An 18816-nucleotide genomic window follows, 5' to 3' on the forward strand; every position below is an offset into this window, starting at 1 on the left:
TTCATTCTCTCACAATCTGACTCACTACCTGTCACTGGCTCTCACTCACTTTCACTCACACACACATGCTTCCATATACAGACACATGCTCACATACACACACTCTTTTCTCACATAAACACACTGTCACCGGCAAGCATGTACACAACATAGATTCCAAAACATTTTGACTAACTATAGTTTAACCCAAGGGGCCAGTTCCAACTAATTGTCCTAAATATTTTACGACACTAATAGTGAATAATAAAATATGATTCACTATTAACATAAAGAAAAACGGGTTGTAAATAAAGAATTTGAAGGTGCCTCTGTCTTCGTGGCTCTGATTTTGCCACCCCTAAGACCAAGGATCGCAAAGGCAGTAGCAGGGGTGGCAAGGGGTAGGTTGGGGTTGCAGCTGCGACCCCTAAAGGACGTCCATGTTCTCTGAATGTGCTCGCACAGACTGATACACTATTGCAATATGTATCGAAGGGAGAGTGAGGAAACAGTGTACTGGTTCACTTCCCCTGTTAATATACGTAGAAGATCAATGGGAACTAACTAAGAGGTAGAAGCTCCTTGTTTATGTCTAGGGGAAAAAAAGATTTGTTTTCTAGGAAGTCTCTCACACACCAACCTAGTTGGTGGCATGCTTCATCATCAGGTCCCACCCAAGGACCCGAGTGCGCCTTGGGTGCGCTTCAACGCCAGATTACAGCGGAGCGGGTTTTGTGCAGTGACAGTGGCAAGTGTGTGGGTTAAAAACTGTCCGAAGGATCCCTGGTATGTGGAAATGTAATGGTTGGGCCCTTGGCAGTATTAAAACAAGATGGATATTAGTGGAAATAGACTATGTCTCCAATATCCAGTGCGGTCTACATGTTTCAGCCAGGACTTTATAATATGCTGGCTTTTGTCGGGACCTATGTGAAAGATAAATACGTGATGTTCTAAAACCAATATGTATTGAAGACCCAAAATGTGTCGCACACGCTGAGGTGCGTTATCTAGATGAGGGGGTATTTCTCTAATGACTCAGTAGCTTTTTGGAAAGAAGTTTGGCTAGAAAGAAGATTTACAAACATAAACATATAGGCAGTATTGGCTTCAATTTGCCCAATAATTCATGTGACTGAGTAAACGTCATGCCCGTACACTATTCGGAAAATAAGCGAAAGTGAAACCGTAAAGTGACGTTTGTGGAGAAAGTGGCTATATCGTCATGCCGGTTTATGCGCTACTGTGCAATAGTTCAAATAACGTCCGAGCGACAAACTGTATATGTTTGTGATGGTAAATATTAAATTAATAAATTGGATGGGACCCGATGATGAAGCATGCAACCAACTAGGTTGGTGGGTGAGGGTCTTCCTAAAAAACAAAAGTTTTTTTCCCCAAGACATAAACACGGAGCTGATAGACTATTCCATATTTGATCTGCACCCTCACTTCTCTCGGGCTAAGTTTGCATTACATAAAACTACAAAAAAAGATTTTCCGGTGTAGGGCCACCCACAGCGGCCGGGGGCACCGACAGCCAATGGGGAGACCAGTGCCCACTAGCTACTGGTCAGAATAGGGTTAGCCTTGACACTGGCTTCAACTGGCGATATCCTCAGAACCGTAAAAACCAGAATGATAGTTCAAATGTTCCAGAATCAAGATGAAGACCCCTCCAGACGACAGAACCAGAACCCGTGCCAGGGGCTTAAATACAGACTGCACCCTAGTCCCCCCGGGACTGAAGTAAGGCAAGTAGGTGTTGTGTCCCACTTGGCCCTAGCCCACAAGGAGCACACACGAGACCGGTAGGTGAACTAATCCAGTTTTATTCTTCTGTAGCGTCGCAGGGCACGCAGGCACCTCCCTCCTCCTCGAGGGGTATGTAGATAATGCCCGGCAGACACAGTCAGTCTCCCGACAGAAAGATCAGTTATTCTTTCTCTTTCCAGCTTACAGCAGCACGGTGACGCCACAGCCCTTTCCAATAATTAAGCCCAGTCTGGAGCGAGGGTAGCAATTTAGCAGATTCTGCCCCTGGTAACACAGACTTCTTTCCTACACTCGTGCATAGTCCAACTCAGAGTCACGATGATGAACCAAGCACCAGGGTCGGATTGGGATCACAATTCGGCCCAGGCACCCCTTAAAAAAGTGGCCCACATTCCCGAATTTCACTCATTTATAAACCAGCATTTGGCTAGTCTCATTGTGCCACCTACACTTCACTTACTCCCCCGCGCACCCCACCCCCACCAGCCAAGTATGGCCTCAGGCAGAGGCGCAACTAGAGCCAAATTTCGGGGGGGGGGGGGCTAAGAAAAAATTTCGGGGGGGGCTGAACCTTTAATCAGTATGCAGAGCAGGCCCGGTTCTAGCGGGTGGGCCGGGTGGGCCAGGCCCACCCAAATATAAGCCTGGCCCACCCAAACAGTAGCCTTGGCCCTCAGTAATGAGGGCTGAAGGCAGGCGCGCAACGCGCAAGTCGTGTGTGTCAGCCCGGGTCGAGACAGTTTTCCCGGGCGCACACAGACAGACAGTTTTAGAGGTTATCGCAGCCCTGCACCCGAGTACTTCACAGGTCTTTGAAGACCATTAACATGTTAACGAGGCTTTGTTTACTTTTTTCACCCCTTCATCTCGGCATGGGGAAAGGTGACGAATCCTTTCTTTGGCACTGGTAACCTTTGGTAACCTTTGCCTACTGTCCTGTTGCGTTCTTTTTCTACGCAGCTCAGGCGAAAAGAAATTTGTTTATTCTTAGTCACCTTTCCTAACCCCTGCAGTGGCTTATCACATCAGGCTGTGACACAAAGTTTGACTAATGGAGTAGGTAAGAGAATGTGTTGCTACATTTTTTTCTTTTTGAAATCTGCACAGGCCCAGCAGGACACATACTTCTTGTGTACTTCATTTAAACAGTTTTTATCTTGATCATGGCCGGTGCAGGACAACAATAAGACATGACAAAATGCCCAGATAACGCTGGTGATTAATGAACATTCTGGAGAGCAATCAATTGTCTGTTAGTAGTTTTTAAATGCAGATGAACTGTATTGTATCTGGATAGCTCAGTGGGTTACTCCGTTTGTCACAGAGACCCATGTGTTACTTGCAGTTCAGAAGTTACAATCGTATCATAGGACAGTGACCTATGAACTGTCATCTAAGAGCTGCCTACAAACATGAATGGTATAGTTAGTAATTCGCATTTTTTGTTTTGTGATATACAGCTAGATTCATCAAAGACCCGTTTTGCGAGTCTTTAATAGCGATTCATAAGGAATCGCTATTAAGGACTTGCAAAGCGGGATTCATGTAGGAATTGCAAAAAATATTGCGATTCCTACATCTTCCTTATTTGCGATTAGCAAATTGCTAATTGAGTAGCACTATACAACAAATGAAATGCATATGAGAGAGGGGCTACGTAAAGATGAGTGGCACAGTTGGAGGGTGGCAGTGAGGGAATCCGAGGAGGAGGTAGTGGGAGGGGCTATGGAGCGATGAGGGGAACTGTTGGAGGGTAGTGGGAGGGGATATGGAGCGATAAGGGGCACTGTTAGAGGGTGGCAGTGAGGGAGTCCGAGGAGGAGGTCATGAGGGGGAGTTGCTATGGAGAGATGAGGGGCACTTGTGGAGGGTGGCAGTGAGGGAAACGGAGGAAGAGGTCATGGGTGGAGGGGGAGAGATGAGAGCACTGGTGGAGGGTGGTAATGAGGGAGTCAGATGATGAGGTCATGAGTGGGAGGGGCTACAGAGGGGCTATAGATAGATAAGGAGTACTGATCTCCAAGGAGGCGGTCATGAGGGGGAGGGGCTATGGGGCTATGAGGGGCACTTGTGGCGTGAGGCAGTGAGGAAATCTGAGGAGGAGGTCATTAGGGGGGTCATGGAGGGATGAGGGGCACTTTCGGAAGGTGGTAGTAAAGGTATTTAAGGAGAAAGAGGTTATTGGTGTGGCGCCAAATAAGACTTTCGCATCAGCGATAAAGGCGGGCCTGTCATGGCCTTTCTGTTTTTGTTTATTTAATTAGCAGTCAGGTCATAAGGGCTACTGTGGAACATACTTTAAAGAGTGTGCTAATTACATTTACTGCTATATTCAATGTTTTAAGTTTGAAGGGGATTTTTCTAATGTTTTTACCGGGCAAAATGAAAGTGGAGCCCAATGGTGCCTGATATGGGGCTGGGGCTAGGGCCCGAGGTCAGCTGTGACATAATGTGCACTGGAGAGGAGTAGTGGATATTCAAGCCTGTAAGGGAGTGTGTTGCAGAGTCTGGGGTCAGGTGGAGGTGGTAGCAAAGAGGGTTTCTCCCTGAAGGCTCGCACAGAGGGAGCTCGAGAAGTGTCACTTGCCTGATACTCCCACCTCAGAAACCTCCTCTTCCCATCAAAGGAACATTACATGGAAAAAACACTTTTTGAGAGTGATAATATTTAGAAAGAGATTTGGAAAAGAGTGTGTTTTACTGGGCCTTGCAAGACTAAGAAGCGACAAAGGAGGGCCCTGAAGGAGGCCTGCCCAGAAATATATGCAACAAATCGAGCCCGCAGTGGCCCACCCAAATGCACACTTGGCCCACCCAAATCAAAATTCCTGGAGCCGGGCCTGATGCAGAGTGGTGCTGCAGGCGCTCTTAGAAGGGGTGAAACAACTGGAAGGCCTAATTACCATGCAAATGGTCTTTTAAAGACCTGTGAAACGTTCGGGTGCAGCTCTGTGTGTGCCCGGGATCTGTCTCATCCCGGGCTGCCACACACGGCGGGGGGGGGGGTTGCTGAAGCCCGGTGAGTTCAATGGGTGTTGCGCGCCTGGCCTCAGGGCGATGGATCTGCAGGGGAGGGGAGGAGTGAAGAAAAGCACAGATCTGTTGTTGCTCCAGGGGAGCTGAGGTGATAATGGCCCAACGGGCGCTTAACCTGCTCCCAACAGACACCTCAGTTTAACAGCACAGCAGGGACGCGAGACACTGCTACGGAGTGTATGTCCTGGCCTCACGGGGGCCGAGCTAAAGTCTGCAGCGTCCAGAGTACTGACAGGGCGATGTTGCTGCAAGCTACCTCCCCTGAGCCTGCCTGCCCATGATGCTGGCTCCAAAACATTAAGGTGGCCGGGTGGGGAAGAAACAGCAATGCTCTGAGGGCCGGTTGATAGAACTAACAAAAACCGGCCCACAGGTGACCGTTAGGCACCGGCCAATCGGCCAATGCCCGACTGCCCGCATTACCAATCCGATGCTGCCAAGCACTGACCCAGAGGGTGAGTACTTGTGCCCTTCTGGTAGCCAAAGGCGAGATCTCGAAGCCAACCAAAGTATCTGCCACAATCTCAACTGGGTAGGATTCTCCAGTCCTGGGGAATCACCCTGCTGCTGCCGGACAGGATATGCTGGCCTCTCTGCCTACTGTCCACAACCAGGACAGGTTCTGGTGTGATACGTATCTGCCTCTATCTTGAGTTTCACTTCCGGTCCTTTTACCAAGGGGATGACACCTCCCCACCCAGCAGGGATTTCAGGGAGGTGGAAAGGGAGAGTGTATGTTTGTGCCTGAATGCCAAAGTAGGACATCAACAGGTCAACACAAAAGAGACCAACATTTGTGCAGCAGACGTACTTGGAGCCTGTGGTCCCCACCAATCAGCAGTCCAGTTATCAACCACTCATTAACATTGGTCAGACATTCCCCAGGCATGATGAAGGCAAAGGATCCCAGTTATAGGGACTAAACAAGTCTTTTACTAGTGAGCGCTCGTAAGCAGGTTCTCCTCAGGAGTATGTGCAACAAGCATTGGCAAAGCCAATGGGTCCCACCTATGGGAGAGCTTTTGACTTTGCCATTGTCTTTTATCCATGCTGTACAGAAGCGTGGCTGATGTTCAGCTTGGCTAAAGGTTAGTGGCATGGCGTAGGGTAGAGTGGCATAGAGGGGAATGGAGTAGAGTGGCATGGAGTGGAGTTGCATGGAGTGGCGTAGAGTGGAGTAGAGTGGCATAGAGTTAAATTGCCTAGGGTAGAGTAGCATAGAGTGGCATAGAGTTATGACGCAGTGTGGAGTAGTGTAGAGTGGAATCATGTAGAATAGAGTGCGTAGAGTAGAGTTCTGTAGAGTTTGTGGAGTGGTGTAGAGTGGCATAGAATGCAGTGACATGGAGTAGAATGGTGTAGAGCAGAGTGTCATAGAATTGCGTGGAGTAGAGCGACGTAGAGTAGAGTCACGATGATGAACCAAGCACTGACCCCGAGGGTGAGTACTTGTGCACCTCTGGTAGCCAAAGGCGAGATCTCGAAGCCAACCAAAGTATCTGCCACATTCTCAAGTGGGTAGGATTCTCCAGTCCTGGGGAATCATCCTGCTGCTGCCGGACAGGATATGCTGGCCTCTCTGCCTATTGTCCACAATCAGGACAGGACAGTTCTGGTGTGATACGTATCTGCCTCTATCTTGAGTTTCACTTCCGCTCCTTTTACCAAGGGGATGAAACCTCCCCACCTGGCAGCAATACACCAAGTATTTGTCAGCTTAATGTGTGGTAGGATTAATAAATGTTTGTACACAGTATACAGGATGACGCAAAATTGATAGATGTATAAAAAAAAGTGTTGCCTTTTGTTTGTTATTCGTTGTTTTCGAATATTGTTTTATTAATGTGGTATTTGTATGTGTAAAAATGTTTTTGTTAGAAACAGAATGTGCTTTGATTACATTGTGTCCTTTTATTATGACTTGTGAAAAAAGATTTTGAGTCTTCTTTAATAAAAAAATGTAATAAAAAAAGATCATACATCAGTAAATTATTGTTTGATCCTAGCGGTAAGTTAAGACACGCATTGAATCACCACGAGGGTTAGGTTTCCCCATATGTGCATACATTTCTGGCCCTTCCTTACCCTTGTCCATATTTGGGCCCAACTGCCCTTTCGCAGTACTGTCCAATGAGATGGCACTATTGTTGACTGAGTAATATTTGCATCTATCCCTATGGAGAACACTCTTTGAAGTATTAATGAATATTAGTAAGGTAGGTCGCAATTTGTGACTATTTCTGATTGGCTGTGAATTTAAGAGGTGGACCAACATTCCTTAATTTGCATTCCCAAATGGGAATCTTTATTTTAAAGCAGGTATTATATATTAAAGAGAGAAGTATGGCTTTAAAAAGAAAAGCTAATATGAAAAGCTTCCATTTTGCCCTCCCTGATTGCTGATGACATAATTGTGATTTGGAAATGGTAACACAATTCCTCAAGCAAGTTGGAAAACTTTATGCAACTAATTAAAGGATATGTACATTGCAAAAAAAAAACTTTTGTGGTTGCAGAGCAAGTGGTTTTGTGAATCACATTTTTTGCAACAGCAAAAGGATTCTGTACACAAGGCTCATTCCACTGTAATGATTCTAGGTTTATTCTGTAATACCCTATGAATTGTAATCATAAGAGCCTATTCACAAAAGTAAACATTCATGTGAATAAGTTTACCTTTACACTTTGTAGAAAATGTACTTCCTGTGGCTATTTGCCATCTGTGAGTGTAAATTGACAACAAAGTATAGGTTACTACCGCTAACTTTTAATATGCAGGAGGACATTTCCGCCACTGTGGCAGAGCTCTCCCTATGGTAAAGTATAGGGAAAAGTAAAAAACGTTTATTGAACTTTAAACAAATTGTGAAAATGTTTTTATGATCAATATTAATGTAAATTAATTTCATATATTTATTTTAAAAGTAGAACAAAACATGCTACAGCATTATTACTTAACTTTGCATTACATATTCAATTAATTTAAATCCATTCAATTAAAATACTTTTTGAAAGATTTTTTTTAAAAACACTTAAAGTGAAATTTATTTTTGTATTTATTATTTATAAAAAGTTACCAACTGTTATGTATACAATTAATTTACATTAATTTAATAATTAAAAACAATAAAGGTACAATTATTTTTAACGTTTTTAAAGGTTATTAAAATAATTTATACTAAAACAATAATTATTTATTATTTATATATTTTACATGAAATTAAATCTGTAAATACACTTTTAAAAAGTTGACATAAATGTATTTATTTTAATTTATTTCCTAGAGGATTGTATTTTAAGTTCCTACATCCATTATTTTCCATAGGAGGGTCTTGCAGTACCAGAGCTGACCATGTATGATGCTCAACTTGCTTCAGGTCTGAGCTGGAGTATATTTATGACTATTTTGGGTTCTTTTTGGCAGCAGTAAGTATAGAAGGGCAGTTTGTGAATAGCAATGGGCTGGGCTAACTCTTTTGAGGGTGGCTGCATGTCCCTCCCTAAATTCCTTTTTAGCCCACCTCTTAACACCTTGTTACTCCTACTTTGACCGTTCCCATTTTGTAGTAAGTATCCCCCATTTTCCTGTCACTCCCCCTGTCCCTCCCACATCTACTACTAAAAAGCAAGCCTACGTGTATGGAGATCTTTGCATTCGGAGTGGAAATCTCTGCACGTTAAAGATAGAAGAGGAGTAGACCACTGGACCTAGGGTAGTGAATAGCATTTGTAGTGAGTAAGTAGTACTAATGCAGTTCTTCCAAATGTACTACACAATGCAGTTTGTGGCTAAACCTCACAGTCTTTTTTCCGAGGCCTAGTTAGACAATGTTTCTGAGATTTGGAAGCAAGGAGTTGAATACTACCCTCTTCTATGTAAGTCTGCTCCAGATCAGAGTGGCGATGTCTACATTGAAATGTGTGTATACCATATGAATACAGTGGCAGCCGGCATCGCTCGCGGGTGGGGCGACGGGCACAGGGGTCACGAGTAGGGGATGCTGGGGGACAGGGTGTGTCGCGCGGGGTGAAAAAAATAAAAAAACTTACCTTGAGACTGGTCCTGGGTTGCTGCTACTGCTCTTCTGTCTCTGACTACAGGAACAGGAAGCAGGCAACCAGGCTCCCTCCCCTAAGGCAATTACAACGCTGCAATACTGTGTTTTGATTGGTCTGAGCGCCTTGACACAGCACTCAGCCAAGGACTGGAGGGGTGGGCATGTTCTCCATGCAGGCTGTAATGCAGCCTGCATGGAGAACAGGGAAGTGCGCATGCCTGGTTTGGCGGCCCGAGAGGGCTGACCATACCGTCATTGTGCATTTAAGAGTGGGAAAACCACTCTTCCCCTGCCCTGCTCCATGAGTGGAACAGCCCCGCCCTCCTGTCTGCCTGCAAAGCAGCAGGACACGTCACGAAGCATAATATAAGAATAACTAAAAGTTATTATCATTTTATGTTTCTCTTAACACTGCTTAAAAGCACTGGGGCAACGCTCCTACGCCATAGAGGAGGAGCCGACCCTGTATGAGTATGGAGATAGTGACTACATAAATTGGTTCTGAAGATGTGAAGTAACTTACCCCTATTGGGCGTAATTACCTAGTAATAACCTGCACATATTACAAAGTGTACCATGGACTCTGATGAAGAATATGCAAGTAACTTCACATGTGATGAGAGTTGTCCAGAATCACTACCTCAAAGAGATACCTTTACAAAGGGCTTTAAGTGGGGTGAAAAAACTGGTGGGGGTCTCTCATAGGGGCGTGGTCGATGTAATTAAGGGTATGGCTTAAGAACACCTAAGCTAAAAATCTGTGCTGAGCATAGTGTGCCGCCAGTCTGGTATTTTTGTAGCTTCTGTCATTGCATCCAGATATAGAATACAATAAGTAACATTACACGTACAACAAGCCAGAACTATTGGCTTTGCCAATGGTTGTTAGTTGCATAAGCTAAATAAGCTACAGCTATGGCCTCATTGTATAGAATACAAAATGCTTCAGTTCTGAAATTATGACACTGAAAGAACTACAACGAGTCTCTTTGAAGCTGCATCAAAGGCAGTGAAGGGTGGTACTGCTCCAGAGTTCAGATTTTTTTTCATCTTGAGGGTGAGGGCTAAAATGGAGAGCCTGACAGGGACCCGTCTCAGCACCTGCTTTTTAGAACTGCCGGTGCTGAGCTCCGGCAGGACCCAGCCCACTTAAAGCCCTACCTTTACACATAGTTCTGTGATTTGTGGCATGTATGAAATCTAGGTTCTGTAGTATGTTTGTGATTTTGAAAATAAATTCCCACGTTTCTGTGTTGTGTAGGCGTGGTTTGTGATGTTTCAAGGTCTGGATCTGCAGTGTTTCTTTTTGCTTTTTTTTTAGTCCTCCTTACACCATGGCTACTGCATTCTGGGCCGATTGTATACGCCCTTGATCAGTCTGTGGTCCAAGCAGTTTCGGACTTGCACCTTCCATGGCACTGGTCTATTATAAAGGGGGAGGGGCTGAAAACCCCCACCACCTAATCCGTGGCTTGATGTATTCATTGGACCAGGTATCAGTGTTTGTGAGCCACCTGTAGGTTTATCCTTGAGTCCTATCCTGACCACTTCAGAAAGTCCTCCCACATTTCTGGGGACCTTCGTGGGATCCCCTTGGTAGCTAAGTTACATGTCAATTTAACCACACTTAACCAGGCAATTGAATTCCGGGCGTGGGGATCCAGCCAGTGTTTACAAATCTCTTGCCTGGCCAGGAGTAGCAAGTAAAATAGTAAGCCCCGTTATTTCCTGTTTAGAGCCTGTTGGGAGACATAATCCACCCAGAGGAGCACCAATGTTTCAGTTAAGATTATATTTTCTGCTAAGATAGCCCTTATGGAGGCTTCTACAGTTTTTCAAAATTATTTTAATCCTGGGCATGTATAAAAGACAAGGACATCATTGGCCTTTGGGTGATTGCATCTTTTACAACCAGGAACACGCTGTAAGGTTTTAAGATCAGCTTTAAGACTTTGGCTGAAAGTGAGACAGACTTTAAAGAGTGGCTATTTCTCAGAATTTGCCCCAATTTGGAAATCCCTGGGGATGCTGGAATGTCTGGAAAATGCCCTAAGCTTGCCCTTAAAACAGGCGGAGATAAAGAAATGGGAAGACTTGATAACAACAGGAGGATTGGTCCCCTGGGAGGTTTTGAACATTAGGACAGGCAATGGGCTCTCTACTTTCAAGTACTTGCAGCTAACTTCATGGGTTCTGACTGCAGTGGATGAAGTCGTCAGTAAATGGGATTTTGAGGCCTCGCTCCAGGATACCAGTTAAAAAGCTAAGGAAGTGGCAAAATGGTACAGACAATTTTTGGAGACAGAAGAAAAAATGAAGCACCTCTCGGAGGTCTGAACAGATATATTGCAGGAAGGCAGTATACAATCTCTGTGGATAGATTCTGTGAAATGACTTTATGCCACAGTAACGCCAGCAAACTTTAAGGTGACATCATTTTTTGTCATCCATAGGTTGTATTGGACACCGCTAAGATTAGCCAAGTTTATGCTACAGCCTGATCTGCGATGTTTCTAACTTACACACATTGCAACTCCTAATATTCATGAGTTGAGTTTTAGCAAAAAAAAATCTCTTGCCATCTTTTCTATGACTTTCTCTCTCCAAAAATGTGCCTCACACTACCGACAAATAAATATAATTCAGAAATAGGTTTACTTTGTGTTGAAATATTCTTTTTGGCATGTTTCTCTTCTTAGACTGGGCTCTACGGCAGTGCTTTTAATGGGTCGGTACTCACCGGTACTGAGTACCGACACTTCTCTACTTCCGAGAAGAGTACCTGTACTCATGAAACACTGGTGCTGGCAGCCTTTCTTTGATAAAAACCAAAGGGGATGATGGACAGTGCTTTAAATGGGCTGGTACTCACCGGTACTGAGTACTGGCACTTCTCTACTTCTAAGAAGAGTACCGGTACTCATGAAACACTGGTGCTGGCAGCCTTTCTTTGATAAAAACCAAAGGGAATGATGGACAGTGCTTCAAATGGGCCGGTACTCACCGGTACTGAGTACTGGCACTTCTCTACTCCTGAGAAGAGTACCGGTACTCATGAAACACTGGTGCTGGCAGTCTTTCTTTGATTAAAACCAAAGGGGATGATGGACGGAGTGTTGAACATTGCAAACACTCACCCCCAGTCAACTGATCTGGGTGTAATCCATCATCATTCTTTAGCTCACTCCGCCACCCCAATTCAGACATGGCTATATACAAATCATTCTGACCCTGTGCCTCATGGGAACAGTCCAGCTCGAACTGCCAAGCCATGTCTTCCCTGGACCGGAAACAAGCATCCTGGGACCGGTTTTGGGCTCACAGCCCTCATCAGCCAGGCTATCTTGAATGCAGTGGCAAAGTGAGCAAGGTACCCACGTCTGGGCATACCCTGCCAACTTAGGGCAAACAAAGCAAAACCAAAGGGGGCTGTGCGGGCTGGACTGTTCCCATTGGGTGCAGGGTCAAGACTGATTTACATATGGCTGGGTCCAAACTGGAATGGCATGGTGAGCAAAAAAACGATGGATTTAGGCCCAGATCTCTGTACTGGGGTGAATGTATGATCTTGTTCTGGATTCTGTCCATCAAATGTTGTTTTAGCATTTATCACCCCGAGTGGGACGGGTATGCCCAGACATGCGTCCCATGCTCTTCATACCACTGGAATCAAGCTATCCTGGCTGATGAGGGCTGAAAGCCCGAAACCGGTCCTAGGATGCTTGTTTCCAGTCCATGGAGGACCTGGCCTGGCTAGACTTTTCACATTGGGCGCAGGGTCAAAACTGATTTGCATATGCTGGGTCCAAACTGGAATGGCATGGGGATGTATGATGTTACCACGCGATCAAAATGATCGCGGTACATCACAACGCAGCTTTTACAACACAAGTCGTTACCACGACTTGCGCTTTAGGGTGCTGGATTTAGGAATAGTATATACTATTCCAACTCCAGCCTACCTACAGTAGGGACGGTGTTGGAATAGTAAATCTACTATTCCTTAGTCTAAAGCGCCCTCCAGTGCAAGATGTGGTAACGACTTGCGTTTTAAAATAAATCTGCATTGTGATGGCACTGCGGTGTTTTGACCGCGTTGTAAAGGTTGTTTACCATGGCATGATTAGCAAAAAAAACGCTGGATTTAGGCCCAGATCTCTGTACTTGGGTAAATGTATGACCTTGTTCTGCATTCTGTCTATCAATTGTTGTTTAGGTTTTGCCTAGCGGAAGCTGCGCTCTGCGCAGCTTTTCCGCGCAGGCGAAATCCTGTTGAGAACTGTAGTGTGGCTTTTGTTCGGCCCTCGTCCTTGATTGGCTGGCTCCGTAAACGGAGCCTTGCCATTGGACGAGGGGCCTGTCCGTCAATGCCGGACCAGACACGGGGGCGTTCCCGACATTCTTTGGCTTTTGCCGACGTCACGGGACGCCGGGAACGCCCCCGTGTCTGGTCCGGCATTGCCGGCACTTCTGCGTCTCTCCTAACCCCGTGACTGGCCGGCCGGCCAATCCTAGCGCGGCCGGCCGGAAGTGCCCGCCCCCCGCAGCCCGGGGAAGAAGGAGAGGAAGACGGCAAGCACTATGGCGGCGCCCGCGGATCGGAGTGAAGTGCAAATCAATATGGTAATTACATTCCCATGCTGAACCGCAGCCAGGCTGGTGTGTAATAGGCTTCAACACATTGACAAAGCCAACAGCTCTTACATAGGCGGGACCTGGCTTTGCCGCTGGGCACCTCGCATCTGTCCCCGGAGAAAAGCCGCCACCGAGACTATCATCGGGCTCGGGGCCCGCAACGTTTGTTTCCCCCCTTGGTTTTGGGGTTGCCAGCCTGCCTGCAAGTGCCAAGGTATTGTTGATATCCCCCGCGGTGCGAGCCGCCCCTTCCCGCTGACTCGCACCGCTCTGTGTCTCTCTGCCTGCCTGCAGCTCCGCGCTGCGAGAGCGCTCCAGCCCCTCCCGCTGGAATCCTTTAGCGGTCGGGTCCAGCAGGCTGCAAACGAAGCCCCCGCCCGCGTGACTGAGGCGGCGCTGGGTCCTTGGGCCTTCCCTCCCCCTGGATAGCCCTGAGGTCGGTGGTTCCCCCCCGAGTGGGTCCTGTAGACCAGGGGGGCCATCCGCTCTACAAGACCCGACCGGGCCGATCGCGTCTCACGCGGGAAGCGTGAGACTTGGCAGGGAGTCGGGATTTCACCCGTCCAAGGCACCGCGAAGCGCGGCAAAGTGCAAAACGTCACCGTCTAACAAGACATCTACTGTGCGCACCAGCCCGCGCAGATGTTGGCTTGAAAGCGGGAGCCCGGTAATCAGTGACCCGGAAGGAGCGCCCTCGGGTCAAGGCCAGGTTTGCTTAAAATGGCTGCTTAAATAGAACATTGTTGTAGCTGGGATTGGGGCCTTTTCTCATCGGATACGACTTGTAAAATAATATACCACACACAAAGCGGTTCCTGTTTAATATTTTTTTCCAAACCTTGGCAGTTCGGTGATTCCGGACACAGGGATTATTTGCTTGGTCCGGCGTGGCATGCACGGTGTAGTTGTAGAAACGCGTACTCGGTTGGGTTCTGACATTTCACAGATTAGGCTTGTCCGTGGTACTATCTGCGTTCACACACACACTTCCCGTAATGTACACGTGTTAGCAGGTCAGGCCCGTGTCTGCCCGTCGTTTCGAGCTCCTCTGCTCACGCAGTGTCACAGTTTGCAGCACCACAGACAGCTCCCGTGGAACTACTGCTTCTTGCGCAGCACGTGTCAGGGTCCCGTACTTGGAGCCACCGACCGGCAGCTCTCGACGGGTCGCCGGGGGCCCGCCCGGATGAGAGTCCAGCCGGTGACAAGGGCCGCGACACGTCCCAAGGTTGCGGCAGAGCAGATACACACTCCACGGAAGTAGATACACCCACACTTAAGGAAACATGAAAACAGGCAACACAATAAAGACCGTCGCCTCTGTCTCCGTCTTGGTGGAGTGGAAAATAAGCGTTTTCTAAACAGATTATACCTATATTATAGTTCTGAGAAAAATAAGCAACCGCCACACGCGCCTGAGTCCTCGGACTTTAACTGACAGGTGAAGGTTAAATCAGGAGACGGAAGGCGAATGCGGATTGTGCCGCGACGGTGGGAGTCTGCGGGGTGTTCACCGGCCAGCATGGGTGGGTGCTCTGAGTGTGGGTGTGTTGTCCCACAACAGACAAGTCTGAGGCACCGGAGATTTCTTGCCTCCTCAGGGTATCCCTGGGTGTATGTACTCGGTGGCTAGGTGTAGTGCGGGGGCGAGGAGGGGGGCACGGCTGTGAGTCTCTGGGTTCATGTGTTCTGGGGCAGGAGGTTCGTGTCCGAGTGCTGTGGGTGCTTCCGGCCACCTTCGGCTGGGTGAGCATTAGTCTCGGATAGTCGCTGCTGGAATAGCTACGTTGTGGGTGCGCAGAATTTTGGGGTGAGGATTCCCTTGTCGTCTTCTTACATTATGACGTCAGAGCAGGCACTTTCTGTATTGGGGAGTAGGGGAATTGCGGGGCGACTGTACGTGGAAAGGGCACTACAGCTGGCTTATTTATCTCACTTGTTGCACACCGGCAGATTTATAGGCTGCTCACTCGTGGAACTTGGATGCGTTTTTTTAGAGCGATATTTATTAGTTCATTTTCCTATTGAACACTGTCACTATAATACACACCTTCGTCATCTAAACCCACGCACGGCAGAGGGCATGGGTTGCTCCCTTTTCCCCCTGCGCAGCCAGAATGCCTCGAGTTCCCGCTGCCCTGAACGCCGCGCGATCACTGGCAGATGCCTTTTATTTCTTTCTTCTCGCGACATTTAACGCAAGGGCAGGACGGGACCCCTGTACAACAGCCGGAACCGGTGACAGAGGGAGGCGGGGGGTGGCCGCAGGGGGTTGAATGCCGACTGCAGGACGGGCCCCTCCCTGAGCAGTGATGTAGGGTGAAGGGGAGGTTTCCCAGTTACTTGCTCTGAGACGACCCTCAGACCTTTGCTTTTTATTTCGAGTGAGAGAATACAGACGCACCTGCCAGGCATTTTTTTTTATTCAGGAGTGAGTGGGACAGCTGGAGTTAAAGCCACTTTTTTCACTTTTAAGTCCGGGTGGTGGGGTGGTATTGGATAGAGAGGTCTAACAGACCGCCCCTGATAAAAAGTGTTTTTGTACCGAAGGCTCTGATGAGAGGAGAGGGGCTCGCGCGACATACAAACAGACGGGTGCCGAGAGGACGGTGACTTTTGGATGAGAGTTCCCCAAATCGGGTTGAGTAGAATAATGCCCTTTCACGGTGTGAGCTTGGTCGGAATCTGCGTCTCATTCTATACTGCCCAGTATCCTCACCTCCATAGAACGCCACAGCTGCAGGGATTTGACGTGTGATCTGCACAACTACACACTATCATGCTGTAGGTGGCACATATTGAAATAACGCCACTCTTCACACCGGTAAACAAAGCTCTTGGCGGGTGAAGAGAGTGATTTAACTGATCATTTTAGCAGAGTCCCGAATGAATGGCGTTGTGAATGGAAACGTACACCGTCTCGGAGAAGGCGCAGTACCTTTCATGAATAAGTCGGCACACACGCAGGGTTTCACACGCATAAACGCAATGAACACAATGCATTTGATGTCTTCAAACTCTGTATTTTGGTAATGCGATTTTAAATCCAACCTTTTCAAAGTTGATTTTCTTTCCCACACTTTCAGTCGTGTGTGTGGGCGGCTCTGTGTGGCTGTGTGTGTGGGGGGCTCTGTGTGGCTGTGTGTGTGGGGGGCTCTGTGTGGCTGTGTGTGTGGGGGGCTCTGTGTGGCTGTGTGTGGGGGGCTCTGTGTGGGGGTGTGTGTGGGGTGGCTCTGTGTGTGTTTGTGTGTGTCATTTGCGAGAGATAAAGCTAGTGGCATTGTAAATGACAATGCCATTTATTTATGTTAAAAAAAACATAAATAAAAATAATGTCAAGAGCAATGCTAATTGCTCTAACTTTAACAAAGGCAAAACCATTGCATTGTAAATGCTTTTTTGCATTTGTCACCCCAACTGGTACGGGTATGCCCAGACGAGGGTCCTGTGCTCTCCATGCCACTGAAGTTAAGCTATCCTGGCTGATGAGGGCAGAAAGCTCGAAACCGGTCCTAGGATGCTTGTTTTCAGTCCAGGGAGGACCTGGCCTGGCTTTTCGGGCTGGACTGTTCCCATTGGGCGCAGGGTCAAGACTGATTTGCATATGGTTGGGTCCAAACTGGAATGGCATGGTGAGCAAAAAAACGATGGATTTAGGCCCAGATCTCTGTACTTGGTGAATGTATGACCTTGTTCTGTATTCTGTCCATCAATTGTCGTTTTTGCATTTGACACCCTGAGTGGGACGAGTATGCCCAGACGGATGTATGATGATACATCGCTAACCACCACAACGTCAGCAATTACCACGCAGTTTTTACATTGCAAAAGGCATCACATCGCACGCATTCACTGCGCATGCTGTCCCCACGCTATTGTAGTGTCTCTGCCGCTTTAGGCAAATACATCGCAGTTCATCAAATCGCATGTAATTAAATCGTTTTTCCCACAGTGTTTATTATAGTATCTGGGGCGTGTTGTATTGTAATCATGTAGTGTTCAGTTTGTCTACTGTAATATTAAATCTAATGTCACACCTAATGTCAAAATGTCCGGCACTCGCGCAGGCACGCATCAAATGATGACAACATACGCTCACCAATCGGTTACTTACAAAATGTTGTACATTTTTCCAAATAAAGGCGGTCTTTTGTTTTAACATTTCAGAGCTGCTTTTTGTGGATTTTTACTGAGACACTATGTAAACAAGCGGATATCTAATGTCACGCATAATATCACAATCCTTCTTCCGTGTTCGTAAATCTCCCATCTCATCTGACATCTCGGCCCTCGGCGTTTTATCGAATACAAGTGATCTCCCATGGCATGTGTAACCTCTGCACTCGCGCAGGCACCATCAATAATTTTGATTGAATACAAGTAATCTCCCATGTCATCTGTCATCTAATGTCACGCCTAATCTCAAAATCCTCCTTCCGTGTCAAAATCATCCTTCCGTGTTCGTAATTGCTAATTGCATAATACTAACGTTTTTTTCATATTAAGTACAACTAATCGGTAATCGCATAATACTTTTTATTCTGTCATCTCGGCACTTGCGCGTTGCTCCCATCTCGTCTGTCGTACATGCGTGCAATGAATACGCATTAGTATCTCCAATCTCATCCGTCATACATTTCTTGGCAGGCACCATCAATAATTTTGAATACAAGTCATGCCTAATGTCAAAATCCTCGGCACTCGCGCTGGCACGCATCGATACTTTTTATTGAGATCTCCCATCTCATCTGTCCTACATCTCGGCACTTGCACGTTGGGCGCTCGTGCAGGCATGCATCAATAATTTCGCATCAATAATTTGTATTGGCAGTCACGCTTCAATAATTTTTATTGCATCAATATTTCTTTTTGAGCTCTCCTATCTCATCTGTCATACATCTCGGCACTCGCGCGTTGCTCCCATCTCATCTGTCATACACTAGCATTGTTAATGTAAACGCGCATCCCGCGTTGTCATGGCTAGCGATGTTAATGTGAAAGCGCATTAGTAGCATGCGTTCTAAAACCATGCGATGTAATGCCTCCTGCGATGTGAAAGTCACGTTGCGATGGCAGCGTAGTGAAAACACCGTCGTTGTAATGGGTGTTTGCCTGCCCAGACGTGGGTCCTGTGCTCTCCATGCTACTGGAGTCAAGGTATCCTGACTGATGAGGGCTGAAAGCCAGAAACCGGTACTAGGATGCTTGTTTCCAGTCCAGGGAGGATCTAGCCTGGCTGTTCGGGCTGGACTGTTCCCATTGGGCACAGGGTCAAGACTGATTTGCATATGGCTGTGTCCAAACTGGAATGGCATGGTGAGCAAAAAAACAA

At 47.0% G+C, this 18816-nt stretch overlaps 1 pseudogene across 1 annotated transcript in view; it reads right to left on the reverse strand.

The window, feature by feature from the left end:
* LOC147730847 (protein FAM200A-like) overlaps window positions 1-8885 on the reverse strand; it is a 50246-nt pseudogene extending 41361 nt beyond the window's left edge. Inside the window, exon 1 of the transcript XR_015308610.1 lies at window positions 8842-8885. The product of XR_015308610.1 is annotated as a protein FAM200A-like (transcript). The remainder of the gene's footprint in view (window positions 1-8841) is intronic.
* Between the last annotated feature and the right edge of the window lie 9931 nt (window positions 8886-18816).

The sequence above is a fragment of the Lissotriton vulgaris genome, chromosome 2_1 (assembly GCF_964263255.1).
Source record: "Lissotriton vulgaris chromosome 2_1, aLisVul1.2, whole genome shotgun sequence".
NCBI classification, from domain to species: Eukaryota; Metazoa; Chordata; class Amphibia; order Caudata; family Salamandridae; genus Lissotriton; species Lissotriton vulgaris.